The 17305-nt window shown below is 40.2% G+C and overlaps 1 protein-coding gene across 3 annotated transcripts in view; it reads left to right on the top strand.

Moving 5' to 3' along the window:
- Positions 1-1176: 1176 nt before the first annotated feature.
- Positions 1177-17305, top strand: part of FRMD1 (FERM domain containing 1) — an 89226-nt gene continuing 73097 nt past the window's right edge. For 2 of the 3 annotated variants that reach the window (XM_074188064.1, XM_074188063.1), the window contains exon 1: positions 1177-1295. The gene's annotated coding sequence lies outside the window, so the exon portion shown is untranslated. Of the gene's footprint in view, positions 1296-1341; positions 2283-17305 lie in introns of those variants that run through there. The other variant, XM_074188065.1, reaches the window with a different exon arrangement.

The raw sequence follows: 17305 nt of genomic DNA, 5'->3' as shown, positions 1-17305 counted from the left end.
CCTTGGACAAGTCCTTTAACCTTGTTTGCCTCTGTTTACAAAATCTGTTTGTAAAATGAGTTGGAGGGCATGGAATCCCAAAAGTCTCAACTGGGGTCATGAACAGTCAGATTCGACTGAACACCATGATAATTCAAAAACAGCTTCCAATGTCCCCAGTATGGGTAGTTTGAAAGTAGTCGGGTGCCCGGAGGTTTCTTCCCGTTAGGTTGAGTTCTTTGAGATTAAGGGCTCCTTTTGCCTCTCCTGCTCGCAGCCCCAAGACTGGTGCTCTGTAAAGGATTCCTTGGAGATCCCCCGGAGGAGTGATTTGCACGGCTTGTGTCTCCCAAGGGATGCAGCGCCTCCAGACTGGGATTCCTAGTCCGGTGGATCTGGCTACCCCAAATTACACAGACTTCGCCCAAATGCACAGTGAATGCAAGGGGAGGAGGTGCAGCTCTGGCTTACAGGGCCTCGCCGGTTGGGAGGAGCCAGCCGGAGCGCTGATAGTTCGCGTTTCTAGCCCAAGTTTGTGAATGCCTTTACATAGATGATGCTACTTCGGGGGCCCGGATCCCAGTCCTCCAAGGGATGCGCTTTGCCCAGACTTGAGGGTTTTCCCTCTTCTTTCCCGAGCACTTTGCACAGTTTAATCGGGTTTGGGGAACGCAACAATAGGCGGAGGGAAGCCGCCCCGACCCCAGAGGCTTTAAACCTCCCGAGCTCCAGACTACGGGTTCCACCAACCCCCAATCGGAGCAAGGAGCGAGACCCTCCCGCTCCCCCCCGTCGGGGCCAATGGGGAGCCGCGGGATTGAGTCCCTCTCCCCAGAATTACCAGGAGCGGGGCCCGCCTCTCCACGTGGTTCCATTGAGAAGACAACAAAGCCCCATTCGCAGTGTGTTTACAACAAGCCGCTGGGGGGGGGGGGGGGGGAAGATGCTCGCGACCTCTCTCCTCCCCAAGGGCCCTCTAGGCGTTTCCTCTACAAATACCCCCCCCCACACACACACACACCTGCAGGAGCGCTTTGGGGAGGACCCTCTTCTTCGGACCTGTCCTCCGTAGTGCCGCGGCCCAGCCCCCGCCCCTCTCTCCGCCCCCCGCCCCTCGCTGCGGGGCGGGCCGGGCCACCGCTGCGCTGGGCTGATTGACTTCGGGGTGATCGGAGCTGGAGGAGCCCAGGGGAGCCTGGACGGGATCGCCGGCCGCCTGCTCGGGAGCCAGCCCGGCTCAGGTCCCAGCTCCAGGGCTGGGGCTGTGAGGTCCGAGCCCGAGTTCCAGCCTCGCGTGCCCGGGGGAGCTCCCAGGTGTGAGTATTAAAGTGTAGCCGGCCCTGGTCTGGCCCTGCCCGCCTGCGGCTGTCATCTCCGAGGCTGATGGCCCCCACCTTTGCTCTGAGGACCTGGCCCGAGGAAGGGGGCAAATTGAAGTGGTCTCCCACTCTCCCCATCGGGGAAGACCCAGTCCTTGTATGCTCTCTGCCACTGGCCCTTTATTACGTACGGCCAAGGTGGAGATGACCGGGCGTTCGTTATAAGGTGAGGGATGGGCTCCCTCCGCTTCCTCGCCCGAGTGCGTGCCGGGAAGCCCACTTTAGGGCCAGTGTGTTAGTTTTTCTCTAGGAGGAACTCACTACCTCCGCTTGATCTGCTTTTCCCCGTGCAGACGATGTTAGATAGTTAATTAGCCGCTGACCCACATTGGGCTTGGATTAGAACTGCAAGGGCCACCTGGCAGCTTCACCAGTTTCTGCAGATGCACCCACGCTGCCACTTCTTTTCTGCAGGAAGGTTAGAAAAGCGGAGTCCGGAGAGCGTTAGCCCTTAGCCAATGTTCGGACTTTTTAAAAAAAGATTCATCGCGCTTGCGGGGGGAAAAACGCTGCTACATCATTTGGAATCTGCTCTTAGCCACTTGGGCTTTAGGGCTGATCCTTCTCGGATGTAGAAGTGGGGGGAATCTTTGAGGAGCCCGTTTCCCAGCAGTCCAAGAGTTTTTAATTGTCTCCGCCCCATCCCCTCAAGGCAATTCTTGTGGAACCTGAAAGAAGACCTCGAGACGGTCTGGAATCAGGCCTTCCTTTAATTCCCCGACATGGTAAACGCTTTAGCATCTGGACGAGGTACTTCACAGCTGTATCCATGTCCATGCCTCCCCTGGATTTTTCTGTCATTGGGATCAGAAGAAGCTTTGCTCTAGATGATTCTCTAAGACCTCTGTGTAGTCTTTTAAGAATTCTCCCATTCTTTCTTCCTTGAGAAATATTCAACTTAAAGAAGGGAGGTTGAATCAGAGGGTGAGTAGAAAAAGCTGGAGGAATTTTTGATGAGTAAGCTTAAAAATTACTAATATGGGAAAGTCATGGACAGATTAAGTGAAGTAACTGATAGCTTTGGCGAGCTACCTGAAGGTCCTTTAAAGTCTGCAGGGCTATTGTTTTACCTTAAATTCAAGCTTCTTATTCTTTCTTTTGACCCTTCGGGATTTTTTTCAAACAACCCCCCTCCCTCCCTTTAGGTCCTTTGGAAACAAAAAGGGAGTTGATCTGAGCCTAAACCTCACTCAGCTGATTCTAATATGGACGGGGGTTGGGACAGCCAGAAAAATCAAGAAAAAAGCTTTTTTTTCTTTTTAAGATATAGAGATAGAGAGCTATTGATGAATCATCCCACAATGCCAAATCCCCAGTCTTTTCTATTTAAATACAGTAAAAGTGGGTCAGAGGCCATTCTGTCTTAGCAGGGGCAAGTGGGTGGGTGATCTTAAGGCTTTATGGTTTGGGAGGTGGGTCTGAGCCTGCCCGTGTACACAGATAAGAAGACCAGGCTGTTTGTTGAAATACCTGGGGGTTGTTTCCTTTCCTGGAATGTTTTGTATGAATCCCACTTATCTTGGGAATGCTTCTGGAATATTTTCTAGAGGCAGAGACCATTTTTATGGAGGAAGATAAGAGCTAATTTTTGCCTCTTTACAAATCTTTTCATTCGATCCACCGGATTTACTAGATAAGGAAACTTGTGTTATAGTTAAATGATTTAACATCCAGCCAGTAAGTATCAGAGCTGGGGTCAACCTACCCATCTGGCTCAAGCCTAGGCTTTTTCCCTTGTACCCTTGTTCCAGAAGTTAAGTGATTCACCTAGGCTTATGCTGCAAACTAAAGGCACCATCCAGGGCTCTGGCCACTTAGAATGTCTACTATAGCTGATATTAGGATTTCTATTAGTTCTGTGGCAGACAGCACTGGATTTGAAATGAGAATCTCAGTTCTAGTGTTGACTCTGTTGCTTCCTACTATTATCACCTCCAATCAGTCTGCAAAAATTTATTGTTTACTGCATACTATGATTACAAAGAAAGGCAAAAATAATCCCAGCCCTCAAAAAAGCTTAATGTTGTATTGGGGGAGTCAGCATATGTATTAATAAGCACTGCTAAAATACATTCAGAATATATGGATGATAACTTTAAAGTAGAAAAAACTTCCTATGGAAAGTTTCAGAGAGGTGGAAGTTTGTGAAGACTTAATAATTAAACTGAATTTCTATTTGAGCTTGAGGCAGTAGGAGCAACTGTGTGTTGGTTGGGTCTGGGTGAGTACTTTAAGAAAATCACTTTGTTTACAATATGGAGGATTGGTCGTAATGAGGAGACACTGAGGCAGGCAGATTAAATGGGGATCTGTGGCTATTAGTCCAGGAGAGAGCTTGCACTAGGGAGGAAGAAAAGAGGACAGAGAAGGTGAAACTTGTCAATAGAATAGCAAAGTAGACTGGCATGGCTGGATCTTAGGGTTTAGAGAGAGAAATCAAATGCAAGAAGTTGAGAAAGGTAGGAAGAGAGACTATGTATATTCTATTAATATAACTAATGCTGTTGTATCCAGAAGAAGTGATAAGAATCTATCTGGGGTGGAGGCTCCATGAGGGGAAGGAAAGGAGGGGGTATCTCTTCAGATTGATGTGAAGGCAGAAACAAGACTTGGTCAATGATTGGTGGTATCTGGGGAATGAGAATAAGTAGAGGATGACATTAAGGTTTCCTATCTGGGTAATGGGAACATGTTGATGGTCCTAATAGTAATAGGGAAGTTTGGAAGGCAATAGGAGTTCTCGACCTCATTTTACCTATCTGTAAAATTACTTTTGTCCTAAGTGATTTGGTGGGTCCCTTCAAGCTCTTGACTTGCTTGATTTAAGCAAATTAACTTGTCTTAAGCCCCTTGACTGGCCTTATCCTTGCCATTGGATACATGGAACATTAGAACTGAATGAGAAAAAAAAACAGGAAAAGAAAATCCCTTGAGTACCCTGGCATGACTTAGCTCTAAGAATGTTGAAGGAGTGGAGTGAATGGAAAGGCAGTGTGACTCACTGAATTTCTGAGGCTCAGAGGCAACCCAAGGATGATGTTGAAACTTGTTCATTCAGTTCTGAGACACAGTCAGTTTGGGGACACAGGGAACCTCTGAGGTTCTCAACTTCCCAGATCTTTTGAAAAACTTCATTTTTACTCAGAAATTAAGACTAATTTCATACTCCCACTCACCCTGCTTATCTAGCTCCTAGCCAAAGCTTGTCCTTTCTATCTATAAAAAGACACCTCCCTAGTTCAAGATGTCCTATCTCCTTTCCTCTTATACAGACACCTCCCTAGTTCAAGCTCTCCTCACCTCTTTATGGGATTAATAACAACAGGCCCAATTTGGTCTTCCTGCCTCTTACTGCAGCCAATCCTTCACATTGCTACCAAAGTGATTTTCTTAAAGCAGCCATCCCCCCCCCCCCCAATACACTTGCTCCCTATTGTCTTAAGGCTCAAATATAAATTCTGTTTGACTTTTAAAGGTCTTTCTCCCTTCCTACCCTTCAAATCTCTTCTAATACTTCTTTAGACTCAGCATTTCAGGTATATGGACATTTATGCTTGCCTCTCCTCCATGTCTGGCATAGACTTGTTTCTCACCTATCTCTTGGAACCTCTGCTTTCCCTTAAGATTCATTTCAAGTGCCACAGTGTTCATTAAGTTTTTGTGGTCTCCCAATCTACTACTTGTATTAATTTTTACTAATAGTAGTAATAACTATAGCTAGCATTTATATAAGTGTTTAAAATTCACAATTCAGTACACATTATGTTAGCTCCTTGATTCTTCACAAACAAGACTATGGGGTGCCATTTTCTGCATTTTAATGTTAGGAAACTAAGGCAGAGAAAGGTTGAGTGACTTTCTCAGGGTCCTGGAGGCAGGATTTAAACTCAAGTCTTTCTAATTTTAAATCATGTGCTCTATTCACTGTGCCTCACAGATATATTCAGTATAAACTCATGCCTTACTAGAAAGTAAAGTCTTTGAGGGAAGGAATTGCTGTTTCCTTTCCTCTTTGCCTTTTGGAATTTCCAGCAAAAAATTCTTCCTTAACTGTGAAGTGTTAGACAGCAGATTATGGTTTTCCCCATTTTATAGATGAGAAAACTGAGGTTCAGAGAGATTATGATTTCCCTATGGATGCTCATTTAGCAGGACTAAGATGAGGACTTGGATGGAGGTCATCTGATAACAAGGCTTCAGCTGTACAGATTGTGAGCTATTGGAAGAATCATCTTCATTTAGCATTGGAAGTCTGATGGAGAAGTTAAGGCCAGGATGAGCAGCACTTAAACTTTTATCTGTCCATTCCTTTCAGAACAAAACCCCAAACCTAAAACAAGTGGCTCTGACCCAGTCCTGCTCAGTACTGGTTACAGATGGATGGATCACTGTGACACTGATCCAAGTTCTCTCCAGTTCACTGATCAGGCCTGGGTTGAACCCAAACCCTTGCCTAAGGTGGCTTGATGAGTCAGTGACAGCAGCAATTAGAGATCAGCCTTGGATTGCTAAAGTTCCTTTATAACCCCTTTGAGTCATGCAATACTTCCTGATGGCATATTATTATTACTGGCTCCTATTTGTTGGAGAATTTAGGGTGGCAGTCCTCTTAGTAATCCATTATCTTCTTTGGTCCTGACATAACCCTCTCCCTCAAATAGTTCAGCTGTCAACTCCTGTCCCTTTGACCTCCTTTTCTTTTCCTCCTGCTCCCACAACTAGTGCGAAACAAAATAAAATAAATTCCGATGACCCCTTTATGGTTCTTTCCATTCTTTCCCCCCTCCCCAGTCCTTCATACTAACCTCCCAGCTTAATCTCTTGTGCACAACTCCATCCTTCATAGGTAATGTCGGTACTTCCTTAATGGGGCATTCATTTTGGAATTTCCAGATTCATCAGGGACTTTTCCATTCACATGGGCCCCACTTGCTGCCTGGCTTTCACATTTTACTAGTGCAATTCTCTTACCCTGGAATATCCTCTTACCCTGTCTGCCAAGTGAAATCCTTTATATTTTGAAAACTCAGATAAAATACTGTCATCACCCTACTTGGCAATCACCCCTCTTCATGAAGTTCTTGGTTTTTATCTCTTAGCCATCTAGATGCTGACAAGTCCCTTACTACTGCTGCTATGGTGGCTGTGGCCACAAGACTTAGTTAATCTTTGCATCCCAAGTATAAAATAGACAGTTAACAAATGTTTCTTAAAGTTTGGCAATCTTCTTGGAAGTCTTTATCTGTGGTGAAGTGAGTACTGGACCTCAGCTTCCTGACTTCAAATCTGGCCTCAGACATATAATAGTTATGTGACTCTGGGCAAGTCACTTTACCCCATTTCCCTCAGTTTCCTCATCTGTAAAATGAGCTGGAGAAGGAAATGGCAAATTTCTCTAGGATCTTTGCCAAGAAAAAGCCCAAATCAGGTCACAAAGAGTCTGACTCAACTCAGCTGCATCTTCAGATCATTTTCCCTGGGTCACACAGTTGTTTCTTGAATTGTTGCTAAATGGTAGACTCAGTGTTTGTTCCCCCCTCAAAATTTTTCTATCACCTTCCTTATTCTGAGTATTACCATCACTGACCTCTCCCCAATTCAAAAAGCTATCCTTTTTGTAATATTGCAATTTTTCCCAAAAAGGAATAAAAGTAATTCGGCATAACCATTTTGATAGTGTGTGGTAGTGCAGGCAGTAATCCACACTCCAAATTTCCCCACCTCTGCAAAATGGGAGGGGAGGTACTTTACTCCTTCTATTAGAGTAGAATGATAAGGTCTATTCTAGCTCTAATTCTAAGCTTCTGGTCATTGTAAACAGCCAGCAGAGCCTAGATCTTCAGGACGCCTAGGCCAAGGGCTGTTATTACAACACCACATGCTGCCCCATTAAAGAGTCTGTAACAAAAATATCCCAGGCAGCTGAACAACTTCATGAGATGCTCGGAGTCATCTTTTATACTGATTAGTTGCTATTAAAATGATAAGGAGTCATATTAAAATCCCATGGGAAACTTAGGAATGTTGTCTATAATACTAAAACTTGATTTTCCACCATAGCTGTGTAGAAGAAAAAACACTTGAATTTGTAGTAGAGGACTAAGGTTTAAATTCTGGTCCTTTGTGACCTTGGTTAATTGGCTTAACCTCTCTGGGCCTTAGTTTCTTCACTTGAAAAATGAGATAGTTGGATTAAATGACTGCTTAAATCCTTTCTACCTCTAAACAGGATTTATAATCCTATAATCATAAATCCTTTTATTTCAAAACATCAGGGTATCACCCCTTTTTGTCTTAAGGCTTTCTTTTACTCCCCCCCCCTTTTTCAACAAGACATAATTGCCAATGACTCACTTTGATTATGTCTGGCATCTTAAATTTCACATTGGAAAAATTACCCCAACCTTTACCTGTAGTTAGCAGTGGACTTTTATTTTTTTCTTTCTCTTGACTCTTTGGTCTTTCCCCCAGTGGCCCAGCCTGACCCTCTTCACTCTCCTCTCCCACCAAGATGATCCTTTCTCAATGGAGTTGAGTCCCAGTATCCTCAAGGTCTTTGGCTGCCAGGCAGATAGGGGCACTCATTTTTCAGTTTTGTATTTCTAGGCACAGTGCCAGGCAATAGTAGTTATTTTAGTAAATGAGAGCTATGTTCTCACTAGCCCAAAATGCTGATAATAGGCCCAGGGTCACCCTGTCCCATAAAAAATTTCTTCAGTAGGAAATGATTTTTTTAGGACTCCTGTCTTCAGTATTACATCCTTACTATCTAGAGTATTTGTTTTTTTATTTCTAACTTAAGTCTTTTGGAGCCTATTTTAAGAGAGTACTCTGGGGACTAATCCTCTCTTTATTCACTGAACAGGCAGGATGCTAGAGGACAGGTCCATGCAAGGATACCTTGAAGAAGCAAGTTATGTCATTTAGCCTGGGGCAGAAAAGACTGGTAGGGGAGGGGGAGGGAGGATTGACAGCTTTTTCAAGTATTTTAAAGACTGTTGCTTTACCTATGGGTAGAAATAACAGAGAGAATTAGATGGACTCTATTATCTTGGGAGCTAGGGAGTCTCAGGAAGAGATTGGATGACCACTTGTGCATGCTTGAATTTAGGAGGCCCTTCCCACTTAGAGATTTTCTGATTGCATAAATTAGATGGATTTTTTTCCCAAAGTCTTCTACCAGTTTTAAAAAAAAAAGATATAGGGTCTTTTTTTTTTACCTGGAACTTTATATAAGTAATTGTTGGTATGTCAAGATAGCCAGTCTAAAGTATTAGATTTAAGTTCAGCCAGCATTTTTTAGGGGTTTTTTTTGCAAGGCAATAGTTGGTTAAGTGGCTTGCCCAAGGCCACACAACTAGACAATTAAGTGTCTGAGGACAGATTTGAACTCAGGTACTCCTGATTTCTGGGCCAGTGCTCTTATCCACTTTGCCACCTAGCCGCCCCTCAACTAGCATTTTAAATTTAAAATTTCATCATTATTAATTTAATAGGCATCAAAAAAACTAACAAAACAAAAACAATCATTTTCACATTCTGAGAACAAAATAAGTATTTTTTATGAAACCCCAAATCTTGATTATGTATAGCATTAACCAACATTGCAACTTGCCTGTGTCCCCTTCTGAATCTCCTTTTGCTGTCTTGTGTATTCTTTTAATGTTTCCTTGACCTTTTTTTGATCACTATCACTAATCCATTACATCCTCAAGTAAGAGCCTTTCCTTGTAACAAAAAAGTATTTGATTTACATATTTTTATAATCAATAATGCATTTATTTTATTTAAGGGATCTTGGTATTGAACTAGTTAGAAAGAATTAAAACATTGACTATCTATGTTAGACACCTGTCTAAGTCTTCTGACTTCATTTGTCACAGTTGTAAAACTTACCTTTTAACTCTGCTCATCTCTAAGTAAAGGAAACTAAGATATCAGGAAAGAGTCAGATCTCAGTGAGTTTAAGAAGATGGACTCTCAGAACTACCTTCCAGTCCTGGTCTCTTCAGGTTATTTTCAGTCTCACATTTCCAAATGTCTGTTAGACATTTCCAACTGGTTGTCTCATAGAGATCTTAAACTCATCTCTCCTCAAATCCTCTTTCATCACAATCTTACTCTTATTAATGGCAGAGGTAGCACAGTAGATCATTCCCAAGCTGGAGTCAGGAAGACTCATTTTCCTGAGTTCAAATTTGGCTTCAGATGCTGTGTAGCTGTGACTTTGGACAAGTCATTCCACCTGGTTTGCCTCAGTTTCCTCAACTGTCACATGGGCTGAAAAAGAAAAAGGCAGACCATTCCTGTATCTTGGCCAAGAAAATCCTAAATAGGATCTTGAAGGGTTGAACATGACTGAAGAACAATAATCATCCTCTCAGTCACCCTGGCTTTCAATCTAGATATCATCCTCTACTCACTCTCTTAACAATTTATATAAATTGAAAATGAGTTCTGTAATTTCCACCTTGGGAACATCTCTCCTAGACATCTTCTCTTCTTTGATGTTCCCAACCTGGTGCAGACCCTCAGCACCTGTCCCTGGACTACTACTGAAGCTCCCTGTTGGTTTTGTCTTTTATCATACATACATCTGTCAAATTGATCTTCTTAAAGCTCAAATCTGACAGTGTCACATCCCAACTCAATGGCATCTAGTGGCTCCTTATTGTTTCTAGGATCAAATATAAAATTCTCTTTGTCTTTTTTTTTTTTTGGCAAGGCAATGGGGTTAAGCAACTTGCCCAAGGCCACACAGCTAGGTAATTAATAAGTGTCTGAGACCGGATTTGAACTCAGGTCCTCCTGATTCCAGGGCCAGTGCTCTATTCACTGTGCCACCTAGCCGCCCCTTCTCTTTGTCTTTGAAAGCTTTCCAGAACCCTTTTAAAGCCTACCTGCCTTGTACTTTTCCAATCTTAGACCTCACAACATCCTCCCCACTATTTTGTGATCCAGTAACATTTTGCTATTCCTTGAACCATCGCTTCCGTCACTAGATTCTTTGCATTTCCACTGACCTCTACGGCTGGATTTTTCTCCCTCCTCATCTCCAACTGTTGACATCTCCTGACTTTCTTCAGGTCTCAACTAAACTCCCACCTTCTGTAAGGAGTCTTTCTTGATTTTCCCCTTAATGTCGATTATGCTTCCTATATGAGATTAACTTCAATTACATTGGATAAAGCTTGATTAGACATTGTTTGCATGTGGTCTGTTAAACCGACCTCTTTGAGAACAGGGTTATCTTTTGCCATTGTGTCTTCAGGCTTACTTAGATAGTATCTGACTAAAACTTCATTAATGCTTGTTGAATGACTGATTAGTAAAAGGGATCATACTCTATTAAAAAAGTCATTCCTTCTTTAACCTGTTATGAGCCTCATTTCTGGTTTCATAGCTTTTGTGGAAGAAGGATGATGGGGTTCTCAACTAGAAGCCAGGAAAGCAAACTCTTATGAAACAAGCAAGTATATTGCATCCATCTTTGTGTCATTGGTTTAATTTTTTTATTCTAAGGTTTTCATATACCAAGACTAGTAATTCCATATATGAAGAATAAAAAATTATATGTGAAACTGCAGATCTTTTTTACATTGTTTACTTTTTCATTTTATGTAATTCAACATGCTGATATCAAATCTTCCTGGCTTGGCTTCCTTCTGTTCATCCCTGTGCATTTTGAAAACTATTTTCAGTGGCTTTCTCTTGTTCTCTTACTCCCTTCACCTCCCTTTTCCTTTCCCACTCTCTCTCTTTTTCTCTCTTCTCTCTATCCCTATTTTTGTCTTCTCATCCTTCTTTTCTCTGTCTTCTCCTCTATTTTAGTCATTCAAAAGAGCCACTGTGACATATTAGAAAGAATACTGGCCTTGGGAGGGAGAAAAGACTGGATTTCAGTCCAGTCCTTGAAAACTTTAGTTTTGTGACTAGAAGCTTAGCAATGCATCTCATTTGATCTCTGAAACAATTTGGCAAAGTAGATACTACTATGATATCACACCTATTACACAGTTGTAGAAACAGGCTCAGCCAAGTTGAATGACTTGGCCAGTGTCATAAGGCTTTATTTTTTCAATCTGTCATTTAATCCTGTCTAACTCCACTATCTTTGCCAAGAAAATCGAGTGACTGTCCAATCTGATGGAATCCCTTAATATTCTCCAGCAGGAGACATTTGAAAGTAGCTGTTAGAGAATTCTTGACCATGAAAATTGCATAATATGACAAAACAGTTATACAATCCAAGGTAAGGTAAAAGTCAACATTTTGCTTTGTCAATCCACAACACCAGTCACTTAATCTTAGAGAAATCATTTCCCCTAAAACCACTCAAATCTTTCTCTGATAAGAGTTATTTAACTTTTTTTTTTTGTCAGGAAACTTTTTTCACAATCTGGTGAAATAAATTTATGATCTTTTTTTTTCAGAATAAGATTTTTTAAATGTATGGAATAGAATACATAGGATTACAAAGGTGAATTACATTGAAACACAATTATCAAGATCTTAAAAACAAAATAACCAGACACATTCTGGGATCTCAAGTTAACTCTTGCTATATAATGACTGGACCCTTCTAGAATTCTTTTCTACCCAAACCCCATCACATCAAAGAGATTTCTCTCTGATTCATACTTTAATACAAAAGTTCTTTCAGGCCCTTGAAAGGGTCTCTGGGGATCCTGAACATATTTTGAGAATCACTGCTTTGCTATCTCTGGACATCAGGAAGAAGGCTAACTTCTTTTTGGTAGTCAAGAGTACCTAGCCCTTGTCCTTGCCCCTTCTGGGCTGATCTGAGAGAGGGGAACAGGACATTGGTTTGGAATTGATAAAGACAGAAAGAGTTTCTCTTTCAGATTAGCCCAGATTAGGTTATTTAAAAAATGCTTTTTAACTATTTCTAAAAAGGGAGATTGGGGGTGGGAGGAGGTGAACTGGTTTCACAATATAATAAGTCTTTGGTCTTGGAATTTTAAAAACTGAGCTATAGTGATATGATGTGGTGTTTAAAAATTAATGTTCTTTGTAGGGAGGATGAGGGGAGTATATTAACCCTCAGCAAAATTGTGAAGTAGACCCTCCCTTTCACTGCTTTTCTCAAAGTTCATCAGATTAAGGTTCATTTTATAGGATACCTAGTTTAATCAGACAAATTTGGGACCTGTTAAACTCCCCCCCCCACAAAGTGAGTAATGTTGGAATTTCAAATATAGGTCATGTCCACTAAATAAGCTTTTAAAAATTTCTTTTCAATTAATCTGTATTAATATTCTCTTCCCAAACCCTACTTCAGAAAAGAAAAGGAAAACAAAGCTCTTGTAACATGCAGATTTCCATCCTGACCATGTCTAGAAATATCTTTTCCTATAGCATGGGTTCAATGTAACTCTTTAGACTTTCAGAGTTGTTTGTCTTTACTATTTTGTAGTTATATTTTCAGTTGTTCTCTGGTTCTACTCATTTCACTCTGTAAAAGTTTGTACAAGCCTTCTCAGGTTTTTCTGGAGCTTTCCACTTTGTTAAAGTATTATACTATATCTGTATGTCGTAATTTGGATAGCCATTTGTGGAGTAGACATTTCTATTAATATTCCTCAAACCACATGGCAACTAAGGCTGGGCCTCTTCTAAGTATGTGCTCTACATTTATCCAAAAACCTATAATGGCCAAATAGTTCATATAAAGCCAGTGTGCTTTTTGGAGGGTGCAGAACAACCTTGGAATTAGAAGAGTTAGATATTGACCCCAGAACTGATTCTGTGGGCAATGAGTGGTTCATGGGAGGGTTCTGATTTCACTTTGTGATGGGTGACTTGGTTATTAAAATCTATGATGATCTCTACCAGCTACAAGCATGTAGTTGTAACTAGTCTTCATCTTCCAGAATTGCTATTTAAAAAAAAAAAATAGCCCTGTCTCATAATACATCACTCATAAGCTTGCAGGTGAATTCCTTATTGACTTGGAGTTTTTTAGCTTTACTGAACTCTTCCCAGAGCTTAGCTATTTTTCTTCCTTTATCATCATTTCTCAGTTATGATAGTGAAGAAAGGAATCCAGTGTGGAGGGAGAGAAGAGAGGGCTTTTGATGAGAGACCACTTGGTCCAACTCCTTCGTTTTTGCCTTTGAGAAAACAGACCCAGTCAAGGTAAGAGGCTTAGTTGCCCACCGTCACATCACAAGTGAGATTTGAACCCTGGTCAGATGATTATGGAGCCAGTGTTTGTTTGACTTATATCGGATCTCAATAGACTCCAGCTTTCTGAAGTCTCACTTCGATGAAATTTAAATTAAATTTATGATTATATTAAATTTGAAGTTGCAAATTGTTTTACCAAAATGTTCCTATAGTCAATAGAATTTGTAAAGTAAATGAATCTTAATATGCAGTTTGCAAATAATTTCCTCTGGTATTGAGCTTTTTTCACCCTATCCTTGCTGATTGAAATTGAAGTGCTCCTATTACACTACTGTATTGCAGGTTGGCTTGTGGGCTATGAACCGTATTAACCTTAATAATCTGGGGATACCTCTTAATACAAATTTGTCTGGCTAACCAGAGTAGTCATAGTTCTTTGATATGTAAATGTGCTTTACTGAACCAAATATTAGATTGTCCAGATTTTTGATGACTGAATTTTGCCAGTATTTTCAAAGACTTCTACTTTTTTACTGCCTTTACTTGTTTGAGGTGTTGCAAAGTGAATCCACCCAGCTAAGGTGACAAGGTTGTTTTGTCTGTCTGTGGTATGGTGCGTGAAAAGGAACCAAGAGAATAGTTTCATCTGCTCAAAACTTGAAAGGAAGATCGCTCTTGAGGTCTAACCCTAGATTCCAGGAGTTGAATTGTTTGGGGTTTTTTTTATTTTTATTTTTTTAGGTTTTTGCAAGGCAATGGGATTAAGTGGCTTGCCCACGGCCACACAGCTAGATAATTATTAAGTGTCTGAGGCCAGATTTGAACTCAGGTAGTCCTGACTCCAGGGCCGGTGCTCTATCCACTGCGCCACCTAACCGTCCCCCTGAATTGGACATGCATCTGAGACTCTTTCTGAAGAATTCTCTTTCTCTATTGTTTGAAAGGTCATGAGGAAAAAGAGGTGGTCCCTACTAGCAATAAAGTGACTAAGAAATATTGAGGAGCAATAGATTGTGACTACTATGATTCAGGTCCCAGGAGAATTGTCAATTGTGTAATTACTGTCAAATACATATACAAATACAAATAAACTTTATTTCATACTATGCTGAAACAACTGAATAATTCACAGAATCCTTACAATTTCAAGATTCTAAATATTTAATAATAACTTGGGAAACTTATAATAATCTTTGTCTTTTTTGTTATAGGAAAAAAAGGAAACAAAATAGATGCCATTCAATCCTGTCCACTAAAATAATCATCTTTGTATTTTTTGTGGTAGGAAAAAAAGGAAGCAAAATAGATACCATTCAATAGGAAAATGTACAATGACCGACTTGATCCCTGAGAAAGAGATGAGAAAATGGACTAGAATGCTACAGATGCTGCCGGTTGTCTTATCTTGCTTTCTCTCATATTTTTTTATGAAGAAAGGTTTCCTGGGGAGAGGAAGGGAAGAGAGGAAAGATGCATTCAGAAATGAAAGTAGAGTAAAATCAAAAGATTGCAATAAAATTTTTTAGTGTAGAATCCTGCTCTAAAAGACTAGACTTAAAATTCCAGGTATACAGTTTATTGAAGCTTTGAACAAGTCAAAACCTGAGCCTATTTCAGGAAGCCTGAGTCACCTTTTAAAGGATAAATAAATGTATTCCCTTTAAAAGGATCCTTGTCTTGGACTATTATGACATTTCCTTTTGGTCTTGGCATTGCCAGTGTAAATAAGGAAGTAATTGGGTCCATGCAGAGAACAGAAACATTTCTGTTTTGATTGCTTGAGTCCTTGGGGGGGAACTGGAACTGCTCTATTATTCCCAGGTGCTTCTGGTCTTTTTCATAGAATTCTTTTTGTATATGTCCTACTTTTTCTACAAGGTTATGAGATGCTAGCTGACACAGCTCTCTACAGATATTAGGTATTAACAAAATGTTTATTGGACTGCTTTCTCTATTTTATATGGTCTGCTTGTAAAGATTCAATATTCCCCACAAAGTCTAGTTTCTGGGCAGAAGTTGAGAGCATTGTATTCTTAGGTGTGGTTTTAACTAATAGTAACTAAATCTTATGGGGAGGGAAGAGTGGGGAGAGTTAGCATTAACTCTACCTTACTCACCTTGATTATATGATCAATTTGATGTGGTATCATGACAAGGGGTTGCTGATTGTCCATTATTATGGAAGAGGGCCATGATAATCAGGGTGGTGATGCTCTGACATACTAATAAATTGGAATTAAGTGGGGGGGAGGCTCTGTTCAAAATGCCCAGCCTCATTTTCTCTTCTTGAACCATCTGATCCAGTGGCCAGAACTATGGAAGATGGCTCTGGATGCTGTGGGAGCTTTTATCTTTTTAAGCTAAAGTCTTTAACCTTATTTGAAGTTTGAGACAAGACCTTTTTCTGATTTAGCTTGGTAAGAAAGAAAAGAAGCAAAGAATGGCCTCTTTTGCATAGTCTGGAAGGGGAAGACTCTTATGCATTCTGACCCAAACAGAAATGATATCCATTTACCATCACTCTTGAGCCTTTGGGGCTGAAACAAAAGACTGTGTGGAATTTGGCCTGGGACTTCTAGTCTTCCAAGGATAATTTGTTGCTGTAGGAAGACTCTGAGGCCCAGGGACAGGAAATACAGGTACATAATAAAGGCTAGGTGAGGTGCCCTTCCATTTATTCTGTAGGGGGGTAGGATAGGGTCAGAACTGGGTATAGGGGATATAAGGGATTTCTATATACAAGCACACCTCTAAAGCATAAAACTGAGATGATGTGGGTAGAATGGGTTAATGCCATAGAAGTTGGGAGTGCCAAAGAAGGTATGCTGGTATCCTGGTTCTTTCTCAGTTTCCTTGAATTTTAATTGATGAAAATTACTTTGTCTCTGAGACCTTTCAATCTCTATTATTAAGTATTTATTGATAGGTCCTAAAGACCCAGACTGATAATGAGATACACAAAAAGAATTTTTCCAATAAGGATTTTCTAGACCTCTTTATAGACTTTTCTGTACCAACTTTCTGTTTGTATAGAAGGATTCTGTATGTGGAGTCTGGGGACTTTGGATCAAATCCTGGCCCTGCTTGCTTCCTCAGTGAACTTGGGTAAAATACTTAATTTCTCTGGGCCTTCATTTCCTTGCCTATAAAGTGAGGGAATTGAACTAAATGTCTTCTAAGGACTTCCAGTCTTAAATCTGGTATCCTTTATGTCAGTAATTTCTAATTTTTTTTGTTACTTTCAACAAAAAAGAAAATATTCCAAATTTCCAAAATAATTACAGTATGCTACTCATAATATTCCTTAAAATTTTTTTAGTAAATGCTTAGAATTAATCAGTAACAATTTTTGCCTCAAATTTTATATTACTTTGCAATTATAAAATATAACATTTTCATTCTGCCTATAATTACTCTAAGTATATAATTATAAAGCACTAATTATAAAATCATGAATATTTTATATAGGACATTATTTAGAAATTAAATAATCTAGCAAGATCTAATGCTTATTAATTTACAAGACTTTATATTAAATTTCTTTTTTAAAAATTATAAATTATGAATAAGATTTTAGTGAAATAAGTTACAACTCAAAGGATGTTTAATATAATCCCATAAACTTAATTTTGATGTTGAATATTTTTACTTAAACAAAGATTTCCTATATCAGGTTCAACACTAAACAATTGAAATATTAAATATGGTTCTGCATCAGGTTTACTTTTGAATTTTGCTTGCTCATAGAAGGATGTGGCAGAAGATGATAGAGGAATTTTATAAACTATTGCTGAAAG

This window comes from Macrotis lagotis, chromosome 5 (assembly GCF_037893015.1).
Source record: "Macrotis lagotis isolate mMagLag1 chromosome 5, bilby.v1.9.chrom.fasta, whole genome shotgun sequence".
Taxonomy (NCBI): Eukaryota; Metazoa; Chordata; class Mammalia; order Peramelemorphia; family Peramelidae; genus Macrotis; species Macrotis lagotis.
This window is presented reverse-complemented; position numbering and strand designations above follow the sequence as displayed.